We start from the raw sequence: 24,929 nt of genomic DNA on the forward strand, positions 1-24,929 counted from the left end.
CAAGCAAGCTTGCAAAGGAAATCTGCACTACAATGAAGTCTCACTTCCCCCCGGTCAAAAGGACCACTGAAAAAAGTGTAAAATCCAGAAAGGCAGGACAGGCCATGGAGAACTGGGAGCCTTGTTATGCTGATGGGCGGGATGTATATTGCCAACAGCCACTCAGGAGAAGTGTATGGTGTTTCCTGAAACATCTAAAAAACAAAGAAACAGAGCCTAGGGCACTTCCACTTATGGCCCTATAGCTTAGGGAAATTAAAATCAAAAAGACACAGCCACCCCAACGTTTGGGACGGCTCTGTTTACAAGAAACTCGTTTACGGGACAAGTTCAATTTCGCAGAAAGTGAAAAATGGATAAAGAAGTTGTGGTACTTACGTAGAATGCAATATCACTCAGCAATGAAATCTATGTCATCAGGCCCATAGCAGCATAATGAGTGGATTCAGGTATGATGATTCTAACTGAAATAAGTCACATAGAAAAAGAAACATCATAAGATATCACTAATACACGGAATGTAAACTTGGCTACACAGGAACTGGATTACAAAAGAGAACAGGGTCTCAAATTTAGAAAACCATCTTATGATTGCTTAAGGGGAAAGGTGAGTTGGGGTGCTGCATAAAACCGGAGATTGAAATGAGCAGAGATAAAGTTCCTTAAGCCAAATATGTAATAGACAAGAGCTACTCCTTGCTCAACGAAATGGACTCAACACCCCATAGTAAACGCCTAACAATGTACCTGACTAGTAAGTATCTTAAAACCTATGGATCGCTATGTCTCCGAAAGAGAATCAAGCGTGTGTACAGGGGCATAAACGCAGCAGTGATAGGATTGGAGAGGTTCGGTGAGCAAATGAAGACCCTTTGAAGTCATATTGCATGGTACCCATGCCACGGGTCTCAACTCTCCAACTTAAGGGATTCTTCCTTAGCCGAAATCATGCATGTGGAACCCAGAGTATGATCAACCGTGTGATCGGGAGACGTGTTCCAATATGTCTCAGTTCTCGTCCCCTGGTACTCGGGTGCAACATTCCAGAAGTTTAACTAACACTCTCCCGACATGGAGAGTCAGTGCCTTTAACCTCCTGTTTGGCCCAGTTTGAAATTTCTATGGAGGATGAACAGGTATAGGGAGAACCAATGAGAGACTAGCCGGAGGTGTCTGGACGGGCAAATTTAACTCTCATTTCCCACCAGGAAGAGGAAGTAACCAAAGGCTCAGCGTGCCATGCCGGAACCAGATTATGGCATGAAGCAATCCTGCGGTGTTGCGGCCAGCTCACAAGAAAGCGAGTTGAAGAAAGGAGCTCAGGGGCACTGTAATTCACAAACCTGCAGAGTTATAAATGACAGCTATCATCCAAAAATATACTGAAGTAAGGCTGCCAAGAGGACTTGAAAGCGGGGCAGAATTGCAGGAAACCGATTTCAGGAGGTAGACTGGAATTGCATTTAAAGCATAGGAAAAGAGGCAGAACGTCGACAATGATGCACTTGGCCAAAAAGGGCGTATGCGTTTTTTCCTGAATATATTCAGGAAAAAACGCATACGCCCTTTTTGGCCAACCAAGCAAGCTTGCAAAGGAAATCTGCACTACAATGAAGTCTCACTTCCCCCGGGTCAAAAGGGCCATCTGAAAAAAGTGTAAAATCCAGAAAGGCAGGACAGGCCATGGAGAACTGGGAGCCTTGTTATGCTGATGGGCGGGATGTAAATTGCCAACAGCCACTCGGGAGAAGTGTATGGTGTTTCCTGAAACATCTAAAAAACAAAGCAACAGAGCCTAGGGCACTTCCACTTATGGTCCTACAGCTTAGGGAAATTAAAATCAAAAAGACACAGCCACCCCAAAGTTTGGGATGGCTCTGTTTACAAGAACCTCGTTTACGGTACATAATCAATATCGCAGAAAGTGAAAAATGGATAAAGAAGTTGTGGTACTTACGTACAATGCAATATCACTCAGCAATGAAATCTATGTCATCAGGCCAATAGCAGCATAATGAGTGGATTCAGCTATGATGATCCTAACTGAAACAAGTCACACAGAAAAGGAAACATCATAAGATATCACTAATACACGGAATGTAAACTTGGCTACACAGGAACTGGATTACAAAGAAGAACAGTTTCTCAAATGTAGAAAACCAACATATGCTTGCTTAAGGGGAAAGGTGAGTTGGGGTGCTGCATAAAACGGGAGATTGAAATGAGCACAGATAAAGTTCCTTAAGCCAAATATGTAATAGACAACAGGTACTCCTTGCTCAACAAAATGGACTCAACACCCCATATTAAACGACTAAGAATGTACCTGACTAGTAAGTATCTTAAAACCTATGGATTGCTATGTCTCCGAAACAGAATCAAGAGTGTGTACAGGGGCATAAACACAGCAGTGATAGGATTGGAGAGGTTCGGTGAGCAAATGAAGACCCTTTGAAGTCATATTGCATGGTACCCATTCCACGGGTCTCAACTCTCCAGGTTTAAGGGATTCTTCCTTCAGCTAAATCATGCATGTGGAACCCAGAGTATGATCTACCGTGTGATCGGGAGTCGTGTTCAAATATGTCTCAGTTTTCCTCCCCTGGTACTCGGGTGCAACATTCCAGATGCTTTACTAACACTCTCCCAACTTGGAGACTCAGTGCCTTAAACCTCTTGATTGGCCCAGTTTGCAATTTCTGTGGAAGATGAACAGGAACAGGGAGAACCAGTTAGAGACAAGCTGGAGGTGTCTGGACGGGCATATTTAACTCTCATTTCCCACCAGGAAGAGGAATTAACCAAAGGCTCAGCGTGCCATGCCGGAACAAGATTAGGGCCTGAAATAATCCTGCGGTGTTGCGGCCAGCTCACAAGAAAGCAAGTTGAAGAAAGGAGCTCAGGGGCACTGTAATTCACAAACCTGCAGAGTTATAAATGACAGCTATCGTCCAAAAATATACTGAAGTAAGGCTGCCAAGAGGACTGGAAAGCGGGGCAGAATTGCAGGAAACCGATTTCAGGAGGTAGACTGGAATTGCATTTAAAGCATAGGAAAAGAGGCAGAACGTCCACAATGATGCACTTGGCCAAAAAGGGCGTATGCTTTTTTTCTGAATATATTCAGGGAAAAAAGCATTCGCCCTTTTTGACCAACCAAGCAAGCTTGCAAAGGAAATCTGCACTACAATGAAGTCTCACTTCCCCCCAGTCAAAAGGGCCATCTGAAAAAAGTGTAAAATCCAGAAAGGCAGGACAGGCCATGGAGAACTGGGAGCCTTGTTATGCTGATGGGCGGGATGTAAATTGCCAACAGCCACTCGGGAGAAGTGTATGGTGTTTCCTGGAACATCTAAAACAAAGCAACAGAGCCTAGGGCACTTCCACTTATGGTCCTGTAGCTTAGGGAAATTAAAATCAAAAAGACACAGCCACCCCAATGTTTGGGACGGCTCTGTTTACAAGAACCTCGTTTACGGTACAAGTTCAATATCGCATAAAGCGAAAAATGAATAACGAATTTGTTTTACTTACGTACAATGCAATATCACTCAGCAATGAAATCTATGTCATCAGGCCCATAGCAGCATAATGAGTGGATTCAGGTATGATGATTCTAACTGAAATAAGTCACACAGAAAAAGAAACATCATAAGATATCACTAATACACGGAATGTAAACTTGGCTACACAGGAACTGAATTTCAAAAGAGAACATGGTCCCAAATTTAGAAAATCAACTTATGCTTGCTTAAGGGGAAAGGTGAGTTGGGGTGCTGCATAAAACCAGAGATTGAAATGAGCACAGATAAAGTTCCTTAAGCCAAATATGTAATAGACAAGAGTTACTCCTTGCTCAACGAAATGGACTCAAAACCCCATATAAAACGCCTAAGAATGTACCTGACTAGTAATATCTTAAAATCTATGGATTGCTATGTCTCCGAAAGAGAATCAAGCATGTGTAGAGGGGCATAAACGCAGCCGTGATAGGATTGGAGAGGTTCGGTGAGCAAACGAAGACCCTTTGAAGTCATATTGCATGGTACCCATTCCACGGGTCACTACTCTCCAGGTTTAAGGGATTCTTCCTTCAGCTAAAACATGCATGTGGAACCCAGAGTATGATCAACCGTGTGATCGGGAGATGTGTTCCAATATGTCTCAGTTCTCGTCCCCTGGTACTCGGGTGCAACATTGCAGAAGTTTAACTAACACTCTCCCGACATGGAGAGTCAGTGCCTTTAACCTCCTGTTTGGCCCAGTTTGAAATTTCTGTGGAGGATGAACAGGTATAGGGAGAACCAATGAGAGACTAGCCGGAGGTGTCTGGACGGGCAAATTTAACTCTCATTTCCCACCAGGAAGAGGAATTAACCAAAGGCTCAGCGTGCCATGCCGGAACCAGATTATGGCCTGAAGCAATCCTGCGGTGTTGCGGCCAGCTCACAAGAAAGCGAGTTGAAGAAAGGAGCTCAGGGGCACTGTAATTCACAAACCTGCAGAGTTATAAATGACAGCTATCGTCCAAAAATATACTGAAGTAAGGCAGCCAAGAGGACTTGAAAGCGGGGCAGAACTGCAGGAAACCGATTTCAGGAGGTAGACTGGATTTGCATTTAAAGCACAGGAAAAGAGGCAGAACGTCGACAATGATGCACTTCGCCAAAAAGGGCGTATGCGTTTTTTCCTGAATATATTCAGGAAAAAAAGCATACGCCCTTTTTGGCCAACCAAGCAAGCATGCAAAGGAAATCTGCACTACAATGAAGTCTCACTTCCCCCCAGTCAAAAGGGCCATCTGAAAAAAGTGTAAAATCCAGAAAGGCAGGACAGGCCATAGAGAACTGGGAGCCTTGTTATGCTGATGGGCGGGATGTAAATTGCCAACAGCCACTCAGGAGAAGTGTATGGTGTTTCCTGGAACATCTAAAACAAAGCAACAGAGCCTAGGGCACTTCCACTTATGGTCATGTAGCTTAGGGAAATTAAAATCAAAAAGACACAGCCACCCCAATGTTTGGGACGGCTCTGTTTACAAGAACCTCGTTTACGGTACAAGTTCAATATCACAGAAAGTGAAAAATGGATAAAGAAGTTGTGGTACTTACGTACAATGCAATATTACTCAACAATGTAATCTATGTCATCAGGCCCGTAGCAGCATAGAGTGGATTCAGGTATGATGATTCTAACTGAAATAAGTCACACAGAATAAGAAACATCATAAGATATCACTAATACACGGAATGTAAACTTGGCTACACAGGAACTGGATTACAAAACAGAACAGAGTCTCAAATTTAGAAAGCCAACTTATGCTTGCTTAAGGGGAAAGGTGAGTTGGGGTGCCGCAAAAAACCAGAGATTGAAATGAGCACAGATAAAGTTCCTTAAGCCAAATATGTAATAGACAAGAGCTACTCCTTGCTCAACGAAATGGACTCAAAACCCCATATTAAACGCCTAATAATGTACCTGAGTAGTAAGTATCTTAAAACCTATGGATTGCTATGTCTCTGAAAGTGAATCAATCGTGAGTACAGGGGCATAAACGCAGCAGTGATAGGATTGGAGAGTTTTGGTGAGCAAATGAAGACCCTTTGAAGTCGTATTGTACGGTACCCATTACACGGGTCTCAACTCTCCAGGTTTAAGGGATTCTTCCTTCAGCTAAAACATGCATGTGGAACCCAGAGTATGATCAACCGTGTCATCGGGAGACGTGTTGAAATATGTCTCAGTTCTCATCCCCTGGTACTCGGGTGCAACATTCCAGACGCTTTACTAACACTCTCCCGACTTGGAGAGTCAGTGCCTTTAACCTCCTGTTTGGCCCAGTTTGCAAATTCCGCGGAAGATGAACAGGAATAGGGAGAACCAATGAGAGACTAGCTGGAGGTGTCTGGACGGGCAAATTTAACTCTCATTTCCCACCTGGAAGAGGAATTAACCAAAGGCTCAGCGTGCCATGCCGGAACCAGATTAGGGCCTGAAGCAATCCAGCGGTGTTGCGGCCAGCTCACAAGAAAGCGAGTTGAAGAAAGGAGCTCAGGGGCACTGTAATTCACAAACCTGCAGAGTTATAAATGACAGCTATCATCCAAAAATATACTGAAGTAAGGCTGCCAAGAGGACTTGAAAGCGGGGCAGAATTGCAGGAAACCGATTTCAGGAGGTAGACTGGAATTGCATTTAAAGCATAGGAAAAGAGGCAGAACGTCGACAATGATGCACTTGGCCAAAAAGGGCGTATGCGTTTTTTCCTGAATATATTCAGGAAAAAACCCATACGCCCTTTTTGGCCAACCAAGCAAGCTTGCAAAGGAAATCTGCACTACAATGAAGTCTCACTTCCCCCCGGTCAAAAGGGCCATCTGAAAAAAGTGTAAAATCCAGAAAGGCAGGACAGGCCAAGTAGAACTGGGAGCCTTGTTATGCTGATGGGCGGGATGTAAATTGCCAACAGCCACTGGGGAGAAGTGTATGGTGTTTCGTGAAACATCTAAAAAACAAAGCAACAGAGCCTAGGGCACTTCCACTTATGGTCCTATAGCTTAGGGAAATTAAAATCAAAAAGACACAGCCACCCCAAAGTTTGGGACGGCTCTGTTTACAAGAACCTCGTTTACGGTACAAGTTCAATATCGCAGAAAGCGAAAAATGGATAAAGAAGGTGTGGTACTTACGTACAATGCAATATCACTCAGAAATGAAATCTATGTCATCAGGCCCGTAGCAGCATAATGAGTGGATTCAGGTATGATGATTCTAACTGAAATAAGTCACACAGAAAAAGAAACATCATAAGATATCACTAATACACGGAATGTAAACTTGGCTATACAGGAACTGGATTACAAATCAGAAGAGGGTCTCAAATTTAGAAAACCAACTTATGCTTGCTTAAGGGGAAAGGTGAGTTGGGGTGCTGCATAAAACCAGAGGCTGAAATGAGCACAGATAAAGTTCCTTAAGCCAAATATGTAATAGACAAGAGCTACTCCTTGCTCAACGAAATGGACTCAACACCCCATATTAAACGCCTAAGTATGTACCTGACTAGTAAGTATCTTAAAACCTATGGATCGCTATGTCTCCGAAAGAGAATCAAGCGTGTGTACAGGGGCATAAACGCAGCAGTGATAGGATTGGAGAGGTTCGGTGAGCAAATGAAGACGCTTTGAATTCATATTGCATGGTACCCATTCCACGGGTCTCAACTCTCCAGGTTTAAGGGATTCTTCCTTCAGCTAAATCATGCATGTGGAACCCAGAGTATGATCAACTGTGTGATCGGGAGACGTGTTCCAATATGTCTCAGGACTCGTCCCCTGGTACTCGGGTGCAACATTCCACACGCTTTACTAACACTCTCCCGACTGGGAGAGTCAGTGCCTTTAACCTCCTGTTTGGCCCTGTTTGCAATTTCTGCGGCAGATGAACAGGAATAGGGAGAACCAATGAGAGACTAGCTGGAGGTGTCTGGACGGGCAAATTTAACTCTCATTTCCCACCAGGAAGAGGAATTAACCAAAGGCTCAGCGTGCCGTGCCGGAACCAGATTATGGCATGAAGCAATCCTGCGGTGTTGCGGCCAGCTCACAAGAAAGCGAGTTGAAGAAAGGAGCTCAGGGGCACTGTAATTCACAAACCTGCAGAGTTATAAATGACAGCTATCGTCCAAAAATATACTGAAGTAAGGCTGCCAAGAGGACTTGAAAGTGGGGCAAAATTGCAGGAAACCGATTTCAGGAGGTAGACTGGAATTGCACTTAAAGCATAGGAAAAGAGGCAGAACGTCCACAATGATGCACTTGGCCAAAAAGGGCGTATGCGTTTTTTCCTGAATATATTCAGGAAAAAAAGCATACGCCCTTTTTGGCCAACCAAGCAAGCTTGCAAAGGAAATCTGCACTACAATGAAGTCTCACTTCCCCGCGGTCAAAGGGGCCATCTGAAAAAAGTGTAAAATCCAGAAAGGCAGGACAGGCCATGGAGAACTGGGAGCCTTGTTATGCTGATGGGCGGGATGTAAACTCCCAACAGCCACTGGGGAGAAGTGTATGGTGTTTCCTGAAACATCTAAAAAACAAAGCAACAGAGCCTAGGGCACTTCCACTTATGGTCCTATAGCTTAGGGAAATTAAAATCAAAAAGACACAGCCACCCCAAAGTTTGGGATGGCTCTGTTTACAAGAACCTCGTTTACGGTACAAGTTCAATATCGCAGAAAGTGAAAAATGGATAAAGAAGTTGTGGTATTTACGTACAATACAATATCACTCAGCAATGAAATCTATGTCATCAGGCCCGTAGCGGAAAATGAGTGGGTTCAGGTATGATGAATCTAACTGAAATAAGTCACACAGAAAAAGAAACATCATAAGATATCACTAATACACGGAATGTAAACTTGGCTACACAGGAACTGGATTACAAAACAGAACAGGGTCTCCAATTTAGAAAACCAACTTATGCTTGCTTAAGGGGAAAGGTGAGTTGGGGTGCTGCATAAAACCAGAGATTGAAATGAGCACAGATAAAGTTCCTTAAGCCAAATATGTAATAGACAAGAGCTACTCCTTCCTCAACGAAATGGACTCAAAACCCCATGTTAAACACCTTATAATGTACCTGACTTGTAAGTATCTTAAAACCTAAAGATTGCTATGTCTCTGAAAGAGAATCAAGCGTGAGTACAGGGGCATAAACGCAGCAGTGATAGGATTGGAGAGGTTCGGTGAGCAAATGAAGACCCTTTGAAGTCATATTGCATGGTACCCATTCCACGGGTCTCAACTCTCCAGGTTTAAGGGATTCTTCCTTCAGCTAAAACATGCATGTGGAACCCAGAGTATGATCAACCGTGTGATCGGGAGACGTGTTCCAATATGTCTCAGTTCTCGTCCCCTGGTACTCGGGTGCAACATTCCAGACGCTTTACTAACACTCTCCTGAATTGGAGAGTCAGTGCCTTTAACCTCCTATTTGACCCAGGTTGCAAATTCCGCGGAAGATTAACAGGAATAGGGAGAACCAATGAGAGACTAGCTGGAGGTGTCTGGACGGGCAAATTTAACTCTCATTTCCCACCACGAAGAGGAATTAACCAAAGGCTCAGCGTGCCATGTCGGAATCAGATTAGGGCCTGAAGCAATCCTGCGGTGTTGCTGCCAGCTCACAAGAAAGCGAGTTGAAGAAAGGAGCTCAGGGGCACTGTAATTCACAAACCTGCAGAATTATAAATGACAGCTATCGTCCAAAAATATACTGAAGTAAGGCTGCCAAGAGGACTTGAAAGCCGGGCAGAATTGCAGGAAACCGATTTCAGGAGGGAGACTGGAATTGCATTTAAAGCATAGGAAAAGAGGCAGAACGTCGAGAATGATGCACTAGGCCAAAAAGGGCATATGCGTTTTTTCCTGAATATATTCAGGAAAAAACGCATACGCCCTTTTTGGCCAACCAAGCAAGCTTGCAAAGGAAATCTGCACTACAATGAAGTCTCACTTCCCACGGGTCAAAAGGGCCATCTGAAAAAAGTGTAAAATCCAGAAAGGCAGGACAGGCCATGGAGAACTGGGAGCCTTGTTATGCTGATGGGCGGGATGTAAATTGCCAACAGCCACTCAGGAGAAGTGTATGGTGTTTCCTGAAACATCTAAAAAACAAAGCAACAGAGCCTAGGGCAGTTCCACTTATGGTCCTATAGCTTAGGGAAATTGAAATCAAAAAGACACAGCCACCCCAAAATTTGGGACAGCTCTGTTTACAAGAACCCCGTTTATGGTACAAGTTCAATATCGCAGAAAGTGAAAACTGGATAAAGAAGTTGTGGTACTTACGTACAATGCAATATCAATCAGCAGTGAAATCTATGTCATCAGGCCTGTAAAGCATAGAGTGGATTCAGGTATGATGATTCTAACTGAAATAAGTCACACAGAAAAAGAAACATCATAAGATAACACTAATACACGGAGTGTAAACTTTGCTACACAGGAACTGGATTACAAAACAGAAAAGGGTCTCAAATTTAGAAAACCAACTTATGCTTGCTTAAGGGGAAAGGTGAGTTGGGGTGCTGCATAAAACCAGAGATTGAAATGAGCACAGATAAAGTTCCTTAAGCCAAATATGTAATAGACAAGGGCTACTCCTTGCTCAACGAAATGGACTCAAAACCCCTTATTTAACGCCTAATAATGTACCTGACTAGTAAGTATCTTAAAACTTATGGATTGCTATGTCTCTGAAAGAGAATCAAGCGTGAGTACAGGGGCATAAACGCAGCAGTGATAGGATTGGAGAGGTTCGGTGAGCAAATGAAGACGCTTTGAAGTCATATTGCATGGTACCCATTCCACGGGTCTCAACTCTCCAAGTTTAAGGGATTGTTCCTTCAGCTAAAAAATGCATGTGGAACACAGAGTGTGATCAACCGTGTGATCGGAAGATGTGTTCTAATATGTCTCAGTTCTCATCCCCTGGTACTCGGGTGCAAAATTGCAGACGCTTTACTAATATTCTCCCGACTTGGAGAGACAGTGCCTTTAACCTCCTGTTTGGCCCAGTTTGCAATTTCTGCGGAAGATGAACAGGAATAGGGAGAACCAATGAGAGACTAGCTGGAGGTGTCTGGACGGGCAAATTTAACTCTCATTTCCCACCAGGAAGAGGAATTAACCAAAGGCTCAGCGTGCCGTGCCACAACCAGATTAAGGCCTGAAGCAATCCTGCGGTGTTGCAGCCAGCTCACAAGAAAGCGAGTTGAAGAAAGGAGCTCAGGGGCACTGTAATTCACAAACCTACAGAGTTATAAATGACAGCTATCGTACAAAAATCTACTGAAGTAAGGCTGCCAAGAGGGCTTGAAACCGGGGCAGAATTGCAGGAAACCGATTTCAGGTGGTAGACTTGATTTGCATTTAAAGCATAGGAAAAGAGGCAGAACGTCGACAATGATGCACTTGGCCAAAAAGCGCGTATGCTTTTTTTCCTGAATATATTCAGGAAAAAAAGCATACGCCCTTTTAGGCCAACCAAGCAAGCTTGCAAAGGAAATCTGCACTACAATGAAGTCTCACTTCCCCCCAGTCAAATGGGCCATCTGAAAAAAGTGTAAAATCCAGAAAGGCAGGACAGGCCATGGAGAACTGGGAGCCTTGTTATGCTGATGGGCGGGATGTAAATTGCCAACAGCCACTCAGGAGAAGTGTATGGTGTTTCCTGGAACATCTAAAACAAAGCAACAGAGCCTAGGGCACTTCCACTTATGGTCCTATAGCTTAGGGAAATTAAAATAAAAAAGACACAGCCACCCCAATGTTTGGGACAGCTCTGTTTACAAGAACCTCGTTTACGGTACAAGTTCAATTTCACAGAAAGCGAAAAATGGATAAAGAAGTTGTGGTACTTACATACAATGCAATATCACTCAGAAATGAAATCTATGTCATCAGGCCCGTAGCAGCATAATGAGTGGATTCAGGTATGATGATTCTAACTGAAATAAGTCACACAGAAAAAGAAACATCATAAGATATCACTAATACACGGAATGTAAACTTGGCTACACAGGAACTGGATTACAAAACAGAACAGGGTCTCAAATTTAGAAAACCAACTTATGCTTGCTTAAGGCGAAAGGTGAGTTGGGGTGCTGCATAAAACCAGAGATTGAAATGAACACAGATAAATTTCCTTAAGCCAAATATGGAATAGACAAGAGCTACTCCTTGCTCAACGAAATGGACTCAACACCCCATATTAAACGCCTAAGAATGTACCTGACTAGTAAGTATCTTAAAACCTATGGATTGCTATGTCTCCGAAAGAGAATCAAGCGTGTGTATAGGGGCATAAACGCAGCAGTGATAGGATTGGAGAGGTTCGGTGAGCAAATGAAGACGCTTTGAAGTCATATTGCATGGTACCCATTCCACGAGTCTCAACTCTCCAGGTTTAAGGGATTCTTCCTTCAGCTAAATCATGCATGTGGAACCCGGAGTATGATCAACTGTGTGATTGGGAGACGTGTTCCAATATGTCTCCATTCTCGTCCCCTTGTACTCGGGTGCAATATTCCAGACGCTTTACTAACACTCTCCCGTCTTGGAGAGTCAGTGCCTTTAACCTCCTGTTTGGCCCAGTTTGCAATTTCTGCGGAAGATGAACAGGAATAGGGAGAACCAATGAGAGACTAGCTGGAGGTGTCTGGACGGGCAATTTAACTCTCATTTCCCACCAGGAAGAGGAATTAACCAAAGGCTCAGCGTGCCGTGCCAGAACATGATTAGGGCCTGAAGCAATCCTGCGGTGTTGCGGCCAGCTCACAAGAAAGCGAGTTGAAGAAAGGAGCTCAGGGGCACTGTAATTCACAAACCTGCAGAGTTATAAATGACAGCTATCGTACAAAAATCTACTGAAGTAAGACTGCCAAGAGGACTTGAAAGCGGGGCAGAATTGCAGGAAACCGATTTCAGGAGGTAGACTGGAATTGCATTTAAAGCATAGGAAAAGAGGCAGAACGTCGACAATGATGCACTTGGCCAAAAAGGACGTATGCGTTTTTTCCTGAATATATTCAGGAAAAAACGCATATGCACTTTTTGGCCAACCAAGCAAGCTTGCAAAGGAAATCTGCACTATAATGAAGTCTCACTTCCCCAGGGTCAAAAGGGCCATCTGAAGAAAGTGTAAAATCCAGAAAGGCAGGACAGGCCATGGAGAACTGGGAGCGTTGTTATGCTGATGGGCGGGATGTAAATTGCCAACAGCCACTCGGGAGAAGTGTATGGTGTTTCCTGAAACGTCTAAAAAACTGAGGAACACAGCCTAGGGCACTTTCACTTATGGTCCTATAGCTTAGGGAAATTAAAATCAAAAAGACACAGCCACCCCAAAATTTGGGACAGCTCTGTTTACAAGAACCTCAGTCACGGTACAAGTTCAATATCGCAGAAAGCGAAAAATGGATAAAGAAGTTGTGGTACTTACGTACAATGCAATATCAATCAGCAATGAAATCTATGTCATCAGGCCTGTAAAGCATAGAGTGGATTCAGGTATGATGATTCTAACTGAAATAAGTCACACAGAAAAAGAAACGTCATAAGATATCACTAATACACGGAATGTAAACTTGGCTACACAGGCACTGAATTACAAAACAGAACAGAGTCTCAAATTTAGAAAACCAACTTATGCTTGCTTAAGGGGAAAGGTGAGTTGGGGTGCTGCATAAAATCAGAGATTGAAATGAGCACAGATAAAGTTCCTTAAGCCAAATATGTAATAGACAAGGGCTACTCCTTGCTCAACGAAATGGACTCAAAACCCCATATTAAACGCCTAATAATGTACCTGACTAGTAAGTATCTTAAAACTTATGGATTGGTATGTCTCTGAAAGAGAATCAAGCGTAAGTACAGGGGCATAAACGCAGCAGTGATAGGATTGGAGAGGTTCGGTGAGCAAATGAAGACCCTTTGAAGTCATATAGCATGGTACCCATTCCACGGGTCTCAACTCTCCAAGTTTAAGGGATTCTTCCTTCAGCTAAAACATGCATGTGGAACACAGAGTATGATCAACCGTGTGATCGGGATACGTGTTGAAATTTATCTCAGTTCTCGTCCCATGGTACTCAGGTGCAACATTCCAGACACTTTACTAACACTCTCCCGACTTGGAGAGTCAGTGCCTTTAACCTCCTGTTTGCCCCAGTTTGCAAATTCCGTGGAAGATGAACAGGAATAGGGAGAACCAATGAGAGACAAGCTGGAGGTGTCTGGACGGGCAAATTTAACTCCCATTTCCCACCAGGAAGAGGAATTAACGAAAGGCTCAGCGTGCCGTGCCGGAACCAGATTAGGGCCTGAAGCAATCCTGCGGTGTTGCGGCCAGCTCACAAAAAGCGAGTTGAAGAAAGGAGCTCAGGGGCACTGTAATTCACAAACCTGCAGAGTTATAAATGACAGCTATCGTCCAAAAATATACTGAAGTAAGGCTGCCAAGAGGACTTGAAAGCGGGGCAGAATTGCAGGAAACCGATTTCAGGAGGTAGACTGGAATTGCATTTAAAGCATAGGAAAAGAGGCAGAACGTCCACAATGATGCAGTTGGCCAAAAAGGGCGTATATGTTTTTTCCTGAATATATTCAGGAAAAAACACATACGCCATTTTTGGCCAACCAAGCAAGCTTGCAAAGGAAATCTGCACTACAATGAAGTCTCACTTCCCCCCGGTCAAAAGGGCCACTGAAAAAAGTGTAAAATCCAGAAAGGCAGGACAGGCCATGGAGAACTGGGAGCCTTGTCATGCTGATGGGCGGGATGTAAATGGCCAACAGCCACTCCGGAGAAGTGTATGGTGTTTCCTGAAACATCTAAAAAACAAAGCAACAGAGCCTAGGTCAAATCCACTTATGGTCCTATAGCTTAGGGAAATTAAAATCAAAAAGACACAGCCAGCCGAAAGTTTGGGACGGCTCTGTTTACAAGAACCTCGTTTACGGTACAAGTTCAATTTCCCAGAAAGCGAAAAATGGATAAAGAAGTTGTGGTACTTACGTACAATGCAATATCACTCAGCAATGAAATCTATGTCATGAGGCCCGTAGCAGCATAATGAGTGGATGCAGGTATGATGATTCTAACTGAAATAAGTCACACAGAAAAAGAAACATCATGAGAAATCACTAATACACGGAATGAAAACTTGGCTACACAGGAACTGAATTACAAAACAGAACAGGGTCTCAAATTTAGAAAACCAACTTATGCTTGCTTAAGGGGAAAGGTGAGTTGGGGTGCTGCATAAAACCGGAGATTGAAATGAGCACAGATAAAGTTCCTTAAGCCAAATATGTAATAGACAAGAGCTACTCCTTGCTTAACGAAATGGACTCAAAACCCCATATTAAACGCCTAATAATGTACCTGACTAGTAAGTATCTTAAACCTATGGATCGCTATGTCTCTGAAAGAGAATCAAGCATGAGTACAGGGGCATAAACGCAGCAGTGATAGGATTGGAGAGTTTCGGTGAGCAAATGAAGACCCTTTGAAGTCATATTGCATGGTACCCATTCCACGGGTCTCAACTCTCCAGGTTTAAGGGATTCTTTCTTCAGCTAAATCATGCATGTGGAACCCAGAGTATGATCAACCATGTGATCGGGAGACGTGTTCCAATATGTCTCAGTTCTCGTCCCCTGGTACTCGGGTGCAACATTCCAGATGCTTTACTAACACTCTCCCGACTTGGAGAGTCAGTGCCTTTAACCTCCTGTTTGGCCCAGTTTGCAATTTCTGCGGAAGATAAACAGGAATACGGAGAACCAATGAGAGACTAGCTGGAGGTGTCTGGACGGGCAAATTTAACTCTCATGTCCCACCAGGTAGAGGAATTAACCAAAGGCTCAGTGTGCCGTGCCGGAACCAGATTAAGGCCTGAAGCAATCCTGCGGTGTTGCGGCCAGCTCACAAGAAAGCGAGTTGAAGAAAGGAGCTCAGGGGCACTGTAATTCACAAACCTGCAGAGTTATAAATGACAGGTATCGTCCAAAAATATACTGAAGTAAGGCTGCCAAGAGGACTTGAAAGCGGGGCAGAATTGCAGGAAACCAATTTCAGGAGGTAGACTGGAATTGCATTTAAACCATAGGAAAGAGGCAGAACGTCGACAATGACACACTTGGACAAAAAGGGCGTATGCGTTTTTTCCTGAATATGTTCAGGAAAAAACGCATACGCCCTTTTTGGCCAACCCAGCAAGCTTGCAAAGGAAATCTGCACTACAATGAAGTCTCACTTCCCCCCGGTCAAATGGACCATCTTTAAAAAGTGTAAAATCCAGAAAGGCAGGACAGGCCATGGAGAACTGGGAGCCTTGTTATGCTGATGGGCGGGATGTAAATTGCCAACAGCCACTCCGGGGAACTGTATGGTGTTTCCTGAAACATCTAAAAAACAAAGCAACAGAGCCTAGGGCACTTCCACTTATGGTCCTATAGCTTAGGGAAATTAAAATCAAAAAGACACAGCCACCCCAAAGTTTGGGACAGCTCTGTTTACAAGAACCTAGTCTACGCTACAAGTTCAATATCGCAGAAAGTGAAAAATGGATAAAGAAGTTGTGGTACTTACGTACAATGCAATACCACTCAGCAATGAAATCTATGTCATCAGGCCCGTAGCAGCATAATGAGTGGATTCAGGTATGATGATTCTAACTGAAATAAGTCACAAGAAAAAGAAACATCATAAGATATCACTAATACACGGAATGTAAACTTGGCTACACAGGAACTGGATTACAAAACAGAAGAGGGTCTCAAATTTAGAAAACCAACTTATGCTTGCTTAAGGGGAAAGGTGAGTTGGGGTGTTGCATAAAACCAGAGATTGAAATGAGCACAGATAAAGTTCCTTAAGCCAAATATGTAATAGACAAGACCTACTCCTTGCCCAACGAAAAGGACTCAAAACCGCATATTAAACGCCTAAGAATGTATCTGACTAGTAACTATCTTAAAACCTATGGATTGCTATGTCTCTGAAAGAGAATCAAGCGTGAGTACAGGGGCATAAAGGCAGCAGTGATAGGATTGGAAAGGTTCGGTGAGCAAATGAAGACCCTTTGAAATCATATTGCATGGTACCCATTCCACGGGTCTCAACTCTCCAGGTTTAAGGGATTCTTCCTTCAGCTAAAACATGCATGTGGAAACCAGAGTATGATCAACTGTGTGATTGGGAGACGTGTTGAAATATGTCTCAGTTCTCGTCCCCTGGTACTCGGGTGCAACATTCCAGATGCTTTACTAACACTCTCCCAACTTGGAGAGTCAGTGCCTTTAACCTCCTGTTTGGCCCAGTTTGCAATTTCTGCGGAAGATGAACAGGAATAGGGAGAACCAATGAGAGACTAGCTGGAGGTGTCTGGAAGGGCAAATTTAACTCTCATTTCCCACCAGGAAGAGGAATTAAGCAAAGGCTCAGCGTGCCGTGCCGGAACCAGATTAGGGCCTGAATCAATCCTGCGGTGTTGCGGCCAGCTCACAAGAAAGAGAGTTGAAGAAAGGAGCTCAGGGGCACTGTAATTCACAAACCTGCAGAGTTATAAATGACAGCTATCGTCCAAAAATATACTGAAGTATGGCTGCCAACAGGACTTCAAAGCGGAGCAGAATTGCAGGAAACCAATATCAGGAGGTAGACTGGAATTGCATTTAAAGCATAGGAAAAGAGGCAGAACGTCCACAATGATGCACTTGGCCAAAAAGGGCGTATGCGTTTTTTCCTGAATATGTTCAGGAAAAAACGCATACGCCCTTTTTGGCCAACCAAGCAAGCTTGCAAAGGAAATCTGCACTACAATGAAGTCTCACTTCCCCCCGGTCAAATGGACCATCTTTAAAAAGTGTAAAATCCAGAAAGGCAGGACAGGCCATGGAGAACTGGGAGCTTTGTTATGCTGATAGGCGGGATGTAAATTGCCAACAGCCACTCGGGAGAAGTGTATGGTGTTTCCTGAAACATCTAAAAATCAAAGCAACAGAGCCTAGGGCACTTCCACTTATGGTCCTATAGCTTAGGGAAATTAAAATCAAAAAGACACAGCCACCCCAAAGTTTGGGACAGCTCTGTTTACAAGAACCTAGTCTACGCTACAAGTTCAATATCGCAGAAAGCGAAAAATGGATAAAGAAGTTTTGGTACTTACGTACAATGCAATATCACTCAGCAATGAAATCTATGTCATCAGGCCCGTAGCAGCATAATGAGTGGATTCAGGTATGATGATTCTAACTGAAATAAGTCACACAGAAAAAGAAACATCATAAGATATCACTAATACACGGAATGTAAACTTGGCTACACAGGAACTGAATTACAAAACACAACAGAGCCTCAAATGTAGAAAACCACCTTATGCTTGCTTAAGGGGAATGGTGAGTTGGGGTGCTGCATAAAACCAGAGATTGAAATGAGCACAGATAAAGTTCCTTAAGCCAAATATGTAATAGACAAGAGCTACTCCTTGCTCAACGAAATGGACTCAACACCCCATATTAAACGCCTAAGAATGTACCTGACTAGTAAGTATCTTAAAACCTATGGATTGCTATGTCTCCGAAATAGAATCAAGCGTGTGTACAGGGGCATAAACGCAGCAGTGATAGGATTGGAGAGGTTCGGTGAGCAAATGAAGACCCTTTGAAGTCATATTGCATGGTACCCATTCCACGGGTCTCAACTCTCCAGGTTTAAGGGATTCTTCCTTCAGCTAAAACATGCATGTGGAACCCAGAGTATGATCAACCGTGTGATCGGGAGACGTGTTCAAATATGTCTCAGTTCTCGTCACTTGATACTCGGGTGCAACATTCCAGACGCCTTACTAACACTCTCCCAACTTGGAGAGTCAGTGCCTTTAACCTCCTGTTTGGCCCAGTTTGCAATTTCTGCGGAAGATGAACAGGAATAGGGAGAACAAATGAGAGACTAGCTGGAGGTGTCTGGACAGGCAAATTTAACTCTCATTTCCCACCAGGAAGAGGAATTAACCAAAGGCTCAGCGTGCCGTGCCGGAACCAGATTAAGGCCTGAAGCAATCCTGCGATGTTGCGGCCAGCTCACAAGAAAGCGAGTTCAGGAAAGGAGCTCAGGGGCACTGTAATTCACAAACCTGTAGAGTTATAAATGACAGCTATCGTCCAAAAATATACTGAAGTAAGGCTGCCAAGAGGACTTGAAAGCGGGGCAGAATTGCAGGAAACCGATTTCAGGAGGTAGACTGGAATTGCCTTTAAAGCATAGGAAAAGAGGCAGAACGTCCACAATGATGCACTTGGCCAAAAAGTGCGTGTGTGTTTTTTCCTGAATATATTCAGGAAAAAACGCATACGCCCTTTTTGGCAAACCAAGCAAGCTTGCAAAGGAAATCTGCACTACAATGAAGTCTCACTTCCCCCTGGTCAAAAGGGCCATCTGAAAACGTGTAAAATCCAGAAAGGCAGGACAGGCCATGGAGAACTTAGAGCCTTGTTGTGCTGATGGGCGGGATGGAAATTGCCAACAGACACTCGGGAGAAGTGTATGGTGTTTTCTGAAACAATTAAAAAACAAAGCAACAGAGCCTAGGGCACATCCACTTATGGTCCTATAGCTTAGGGAAATTAAAATCAAAAAGACACAGCCACCCCAAAATTTGTGACGGCTCTCTTTACAAGAACCTCGTTTACGGTACAAGTTCAATATCGCAGAAAGCAAAAAATGGATAAAGAAGTTGTGGTACTTACGTACAATGCAATATCACTCAGCAATGAAATCTATGTCATCAGGCCCGTAGCAGCATAATGAGTGGATTCAGGTATGATGATTCTAACTGAAATAAGTCACACAGAAAAAGAAACATCATAAGTTATCACTAATACACGGAATGGAAACTTGGCTACACAGGAACTGAATTACAAAACAGAACAGGGTCTCAAATTTAGAAAACCAACTTATGCTTGCTTAAAGGGAAAGGTGAGTTGGGCTGCTGCATAAAACCAGAGATTGAAATGAACACAGATAAAGTTCCTTAAGCCAAATATGGAATAGACAAGAGCTACTCCTTGCTCAACGAAATGGACTCAAAACCCCATATTAAACGCCTAATAATGTACCTGACTAGTAAGTATCTTAAAACCTATGGATCGCTATACCTCTGAAAGAGAATCAAGCGTGATTACAGGGGCATAAACGCAGCAGTGATAGGATTGGAGAGTTTCGGTTAGCAAATGAAGACCCTTTGAAGTCATATTGCATGGTACCCATTCCACGGTTCCCAACTCTCCAGGTTTAAGGGATTCTTCCTTCAGCTAAAACATTCCTTCCTTGAGTTCCACATTCAGTGGAACCCAGAGTATGATCAAACGTGTGATCGGGAGACGTGTTGAAATATGTCTCATTTCTCGTCCCCTGGTACTCGGGTGCAACACTCCAGACGCTTTACTAACACTCTCCTGACTTGGAGAGTCAGTGCCTTTAACCTCCTGTTTGGCCCAGTTTGCAAATTCCGTGGAAGATGAACAGGAATAGGGAGAACCAATGAGAGACTAGCTGGAGGTGTCTGGACAGGCAAATTAAACTCTCATTTCCCACCAGGAAGAGGAATTAGCCAAAGGCTCAGCGTGCCATGCCGGAACCAGATTAGGGCCTGAAGCAATCCTGCGGTGTTGCGGCCATCTCACAAGAAAGCGAGTTGAAGAAAGGAGCCCAGGGACACTGTAATCACAAACCTGCAGAGTTATAAATGACAGCTATTGTCCAAAAATATACTGAAGTAAGGCTGCCAAGACTAGTTGAAAGCGGGGCATAATTGCAGGAATCCGATTTCAGGATGTAGACTGGAATTGCATTTAAAGCATAGGAAAAGAGGCAGAACGTCGACAATGATGCACTTGGCCAAAACGGGCGTATGCATTTTCTCCTGAATATATTCAGTAAAAGATACATACGCTCTTTTTGTCCAACCAAGCAAGCTTGCAAAGGAAATCTGCACTACAATGAAGTCTCACTTCACCCCGCGCAAAAGGGCCATCTGATAAAAGTGTAAAATCCAGAAAGGCAGGACAGGACATGGAGAACTGGGAGCCTTGTTATGCTGATGGGCGGGATGTAAATTGCCAACAGCCACTAGGGAGAAGTGTATGGTGTTTCCTGAAACATCTGAAAAACAAAGCAACAGAGCCTAGGGCACTTCCAATTATGGTCCTATAGCTTAGGGAAATTAAAATCAAAAAGACACAGCGACCCCAAAGTTTGGGACGGCTCTGTTTACAAGAACCTCGTTTATGGTACAAGTTCAGTATCGCAGAAAGCGAAAAATGGATAAAGAAGTTGTGGTACTTACGTACAAAGCAATATCACTCAGCAATGAAATCTATGTCATCAGGCCCGTAGCAGCATAATGAGTGGATTCAGGTATGATGATTCTAACTGAAATAAGTCACACAGAAAAAGAAACATCATAAGATATCAGTAATACACGGAATGTAAACTTGGCTACACAGGAACCTGATTACAAAACAGAAGAGGGTCTCAAATTTAGAAAACCTACTTATGCTTGCTTAAGGGGAAAGGGGAGTTGGGGTGCTGCATAAAACCAGAGATTGAAATGAGCACACATAAATTTCCTTAAGCCAAATATGTAACAGACCAGAGCTACTCCTTGCTCAACGAAATGGACTCAACACCCCATATTAAACGCCTAAGAATGTACCTGACTAGTAAGTATCTTAAAACCTATGGATTGCTATGTCTCCAAAAGAGAATCAAGCGTGTGTACAGGGGCATAAACGCAGCAGTGATAGGATTGGAGAGGTTTGGTGAGCAAATGAAGACCCTTTGAAGTCATATTGCATGGTACCCATTCCACGGGTCTCAACTCTCCAGGTTTAAGGGATTCTTCCTTCAGCTAAAACATGCATGTGGAACCCAGAGTATGATCAGCCGTGTGATCGGGACACGTGTTCAAATATATCTCAGTTTTCCTCCCCTGGTACTCAGGTGCAACATTCCAGATGCTTTACTAACACTCTCCCAACTTGGAGAGTCAGTGCCTTTAACCTCCTGTTTGGCCCAGTTTGCAATTTCTGCGGAAGATGAACAGGAATAGGGAGAACCAATGAGAGACTAGCTGGAGGTGTCTGGAGAGCAAATTTAACTCTCATTTCCCACCAGGAAGAGGAATTAACCAAAGGCTCAGCGTGCTGTGCCGGAAACAGATTAGGGCCTGAAGCAATCCTGCGGTGTTGCGGCCAGCTCACAATAAAGCGAGTTGAAGAAAGGAGCTCAGGGGCACTGTAATTCACAAACCTGCAGAGTTATAAATGACAGCTATCATCCAAAAATATACTGAAGTAAGGCTGCCAAGAGGACTTGAAAGCGGGGCAGAATTGCAGGAAACCGATTTCAGGAGGTAGACTGGAATTGCATTTAAAGCATAGGAAAAGAGGCAGAACGTGGACAATGATGCACTTGGCCAAAAAGGGCGTATGCGTTTTTTCCTGAATATCTTCAGGAAAAAACGCATACGCCCTTTTTGGCCAACCAAGCAAGCTTGCAAAGGAAATCTGCACTACAATGAAGTCTCACTTCCCCCCGGTCAAAAGGGCCATCTGAAAAAAGTGTAACATCCAGAAAGGCAGGACAGGCCATGGAAAACTGGGAGCCTTGTTATGCTGATGGGTGGGATGTAAGTTGCCAACAGCCACTCTGGAGAAGTGTATGGTGTTTCCTGAAACATCTAAAAAACAAAGCAACAGAGCCAAGGGCACTTCCACTTATGGTCTTATAGCTTAGGGAAATTAAAATCAAAAAGACACAGCCACCCCAAAGTTTGGGACGGCTCTGTTTACAAGAACCTCATTTACGGTACAAGTTCAATATCGCAGAAAGCGAAAAATGGATAAAGAAGTTGTGGTACTTACGTACAATGCAATATCACTCAGCAATGAAATCTATGTCATCAGGCCCATAGCAGAATAATGAGTGGATTCAGGTATGATGATTCTAACTGAAATATGTCACACAGAAAAAGAAACATAAGATATCACTAATACACGGAATGTAAACTTGGCTACACAGGAACTGGATTACAAAACAGAAGAGGGTCTCAAATTTAGAAAACCAACTTGTGCTTGCTTAAGGGGAAAGGTGAGTTGGGGTGCTGCATAAAACCAGAGATTGAAATGAGCACAGATAAACTTCCTTAAGCCAAATATGTAATAGACAAGAGCTACTCCTAGCTCAACGAAATGGACTCAACACCCCATATTAAACGCCTAAGGATGTACCTGACTAGTAAGTATCTTAAAACCTATGGATTGCTATGTCTCCAAAAGAGAATCAAGCGTGTGTACAGGGGCATAAACGCAGCAGTGATAGGATTGGAGAGGTTCGGTGAGCAAATGAAGACCCTTTGAAGTCATATTGCATGGTACCCATTCCATGGTTCTCAACTCTCCAGGTTTAAGGGATTCTTCCTTCAGCTAAAACATGCATCTGGAACCCAGAGTATCATCAACCGTGTGATCGGGAGACGTGTTGAAATATGTCTCAGTTCTCGTCCCCTGGTACTTGGGTGCAACATTTCAGATGCTTTACTAACACTCTCCCGACTTGGAGAGTCAGTGCCTTTAACCTCCTGTTTGGCCCAGTTTTCAATTTCTGCGAAAGATGAACAGGAATAGGGAGAATCAATGAGAGACTAGCTGAAGGTGTCTGGACGGGCAAATTTAACTCTCATTTCCCCCCAGGAGGAAGAATTAACCAAAGGCTCAGCGTGCCATGCCGGAGCCAGATTAGGGCCTGAAGAAATCCTGCGGTGTTGCGGCCAGCTCACAAGAAAGCGAGTTGAGGAAAGGAGCTCAGGGGCACTGTAATCACAAACCTGCAGAGTTATAAATGACAGCTATCGTCCAAAAATATACTGAAGTAAGGCTGCCAAGAGGAGTTGAAAGCGGGGCATAATTGCAGGAATCTGATTTCAGGAGGTAGACTGGAATTGCATTTAAAGCATAGGAAAAGAGGCAGAACGTCGACAATGATGGACTTGGCCAAAACGGGCGAATGCATTTTCTCCTGAATATATTCAGGAAAAGACGCATTCGCCCTTTTTGGCCAACCAAGCAATCTTGCAAAGGAAATCTGCACTACAATGAAGTCTCACTAGACCCCGGTCAAAAGGGCCATCTGATAAACGTGTAAAATCCAGAAAGGCAGGACAGGACATGGAGAACTGGGAGCCTTGTTATGCTGATGGGCGGGATGTAAATTGCCAACAGCCACTCGGGAGAAGTGTATGGTGTTTCCTGAAACATCTAAAAAACAAAGCAACAGAGCCTAGGGCACTTCCAATTATGATCCTATAACTTAGGGAAATTAAAATCAAAAAGACACAGCCACCCCAAAGTTTGGGACGGCTCTGTTTACAAGAACCTCGTTTATGGTACAAGTTCAATATCGCAGAAAGCGAAAAATGGATAAAGAAGTTGTGGTACTTACGTACAAAGCAATATCACTCAGCAATGAAATCTATGTCATCAGGCCCGTAGCAGCATAATGAGTGGATTCAGGTATGATGATTCTAAGTGAAATAAGTCACACAGAAAAAGAAACATCATAAGATATCAGTAATACACGGAATGTAAACTTGGCTACACAGGAACCTGATTACAAAACAGAAGAGGGTCTCAAATTTAGAAAACCAACTTATGCTTGCTTAAGGGGAAAGGGGAGTTGGGGTGCTGCATAAAACCAGTGATTGAAATGAGCACAGATAAATTTCCTTAAGCCAAATATGTAACAGACAAGAGCTACTCCTTGCTCAACGAAATGGACTCAACACCCCATATTAAACGCCTAAGAATGTACCTGACTAGTAAGTATCTTAAAACCTATGGATTACTATGTCTCCGAAAGAGAATCAAGCGTGTGTACAGGGGCATAAACGCAGCAGTGATAGGATTGGAGAAGTTCGGTGAGCAAATGAAGACCCTTTGAAGTCATATTGCATGGTACCCATTCCACGGGTCTCAACTCTCCAGGTTTAAGGGATTCTTCCTTCAGCTAAAACATGCATGTGGAACCCAGAGTATGATCAGCCGTGTGATCGGGACACGTGTTCAAATACATCTCAGTTTTCCTCCCCTGGTACTCGGGTGCAACATTCCAGATGCTTTACTAACACTCTCCCAACTTGGAGAGTCAGTGCCTTTAACCTCCTGTTTGGCCCAGTTTGCAATTTCTGCAGAAGATGAACAGGAATAGGGAGAACCAATGAGAGACTAGCTGGAGGTGTCTGGACGGGCAAATTTAACTCTCATTTCCCACCAGGAAGAGGAATTAACCAAAGGCTCAGCGTGCCA

At 43.7% G+C, this 24,929-nt stretch overlaps 1 long non-coding RNA gene across 4 annotated transcripts in view; it reads right to left on the reverse strand.

The window, feature by feature from the left end:
- The window catches only part of LOC125963356 (uncharacterized), a 302,661-nt gene extending 278,524 nt beyond the window's left edge, over window positions 1–24,137 (reverse strand). For 2 of the 4 annotated variants that reach the window (XR_007475214.1, XR_007475216.1), the window contains exon 1: window positions 24,071–24,137. This is a non-coding gene — a long non-coding RNA (uncharacterized LOC125963356). Of the gene's footprint in view, window positions 1–20,915; window positions 20,983–24,070 lie in introns of those variants that run through there. The other 2 variants (XR_007475213.1, XR_007475215.1) reach the window with 1 other exon arrangement.
- Window positions 24,138–24,929: the final 792 nt, after the last annotated feature.

Source organism: Orcinus orca, unplaced genomic scaffold (assembly GCF_937001465.1).
Source record: "Orcinus orca unplaced genomic scaffold, mOrcOrc1.1 scaffold_97, whole genome shotgun sequence".
Taxonomy (NCBI): domain Eukaryota; kingdom Metazoa; phylum Chordata; class Mammalia; order Artiodactyla; family Delphinidae; genus Orcinus; species Orcinus orca.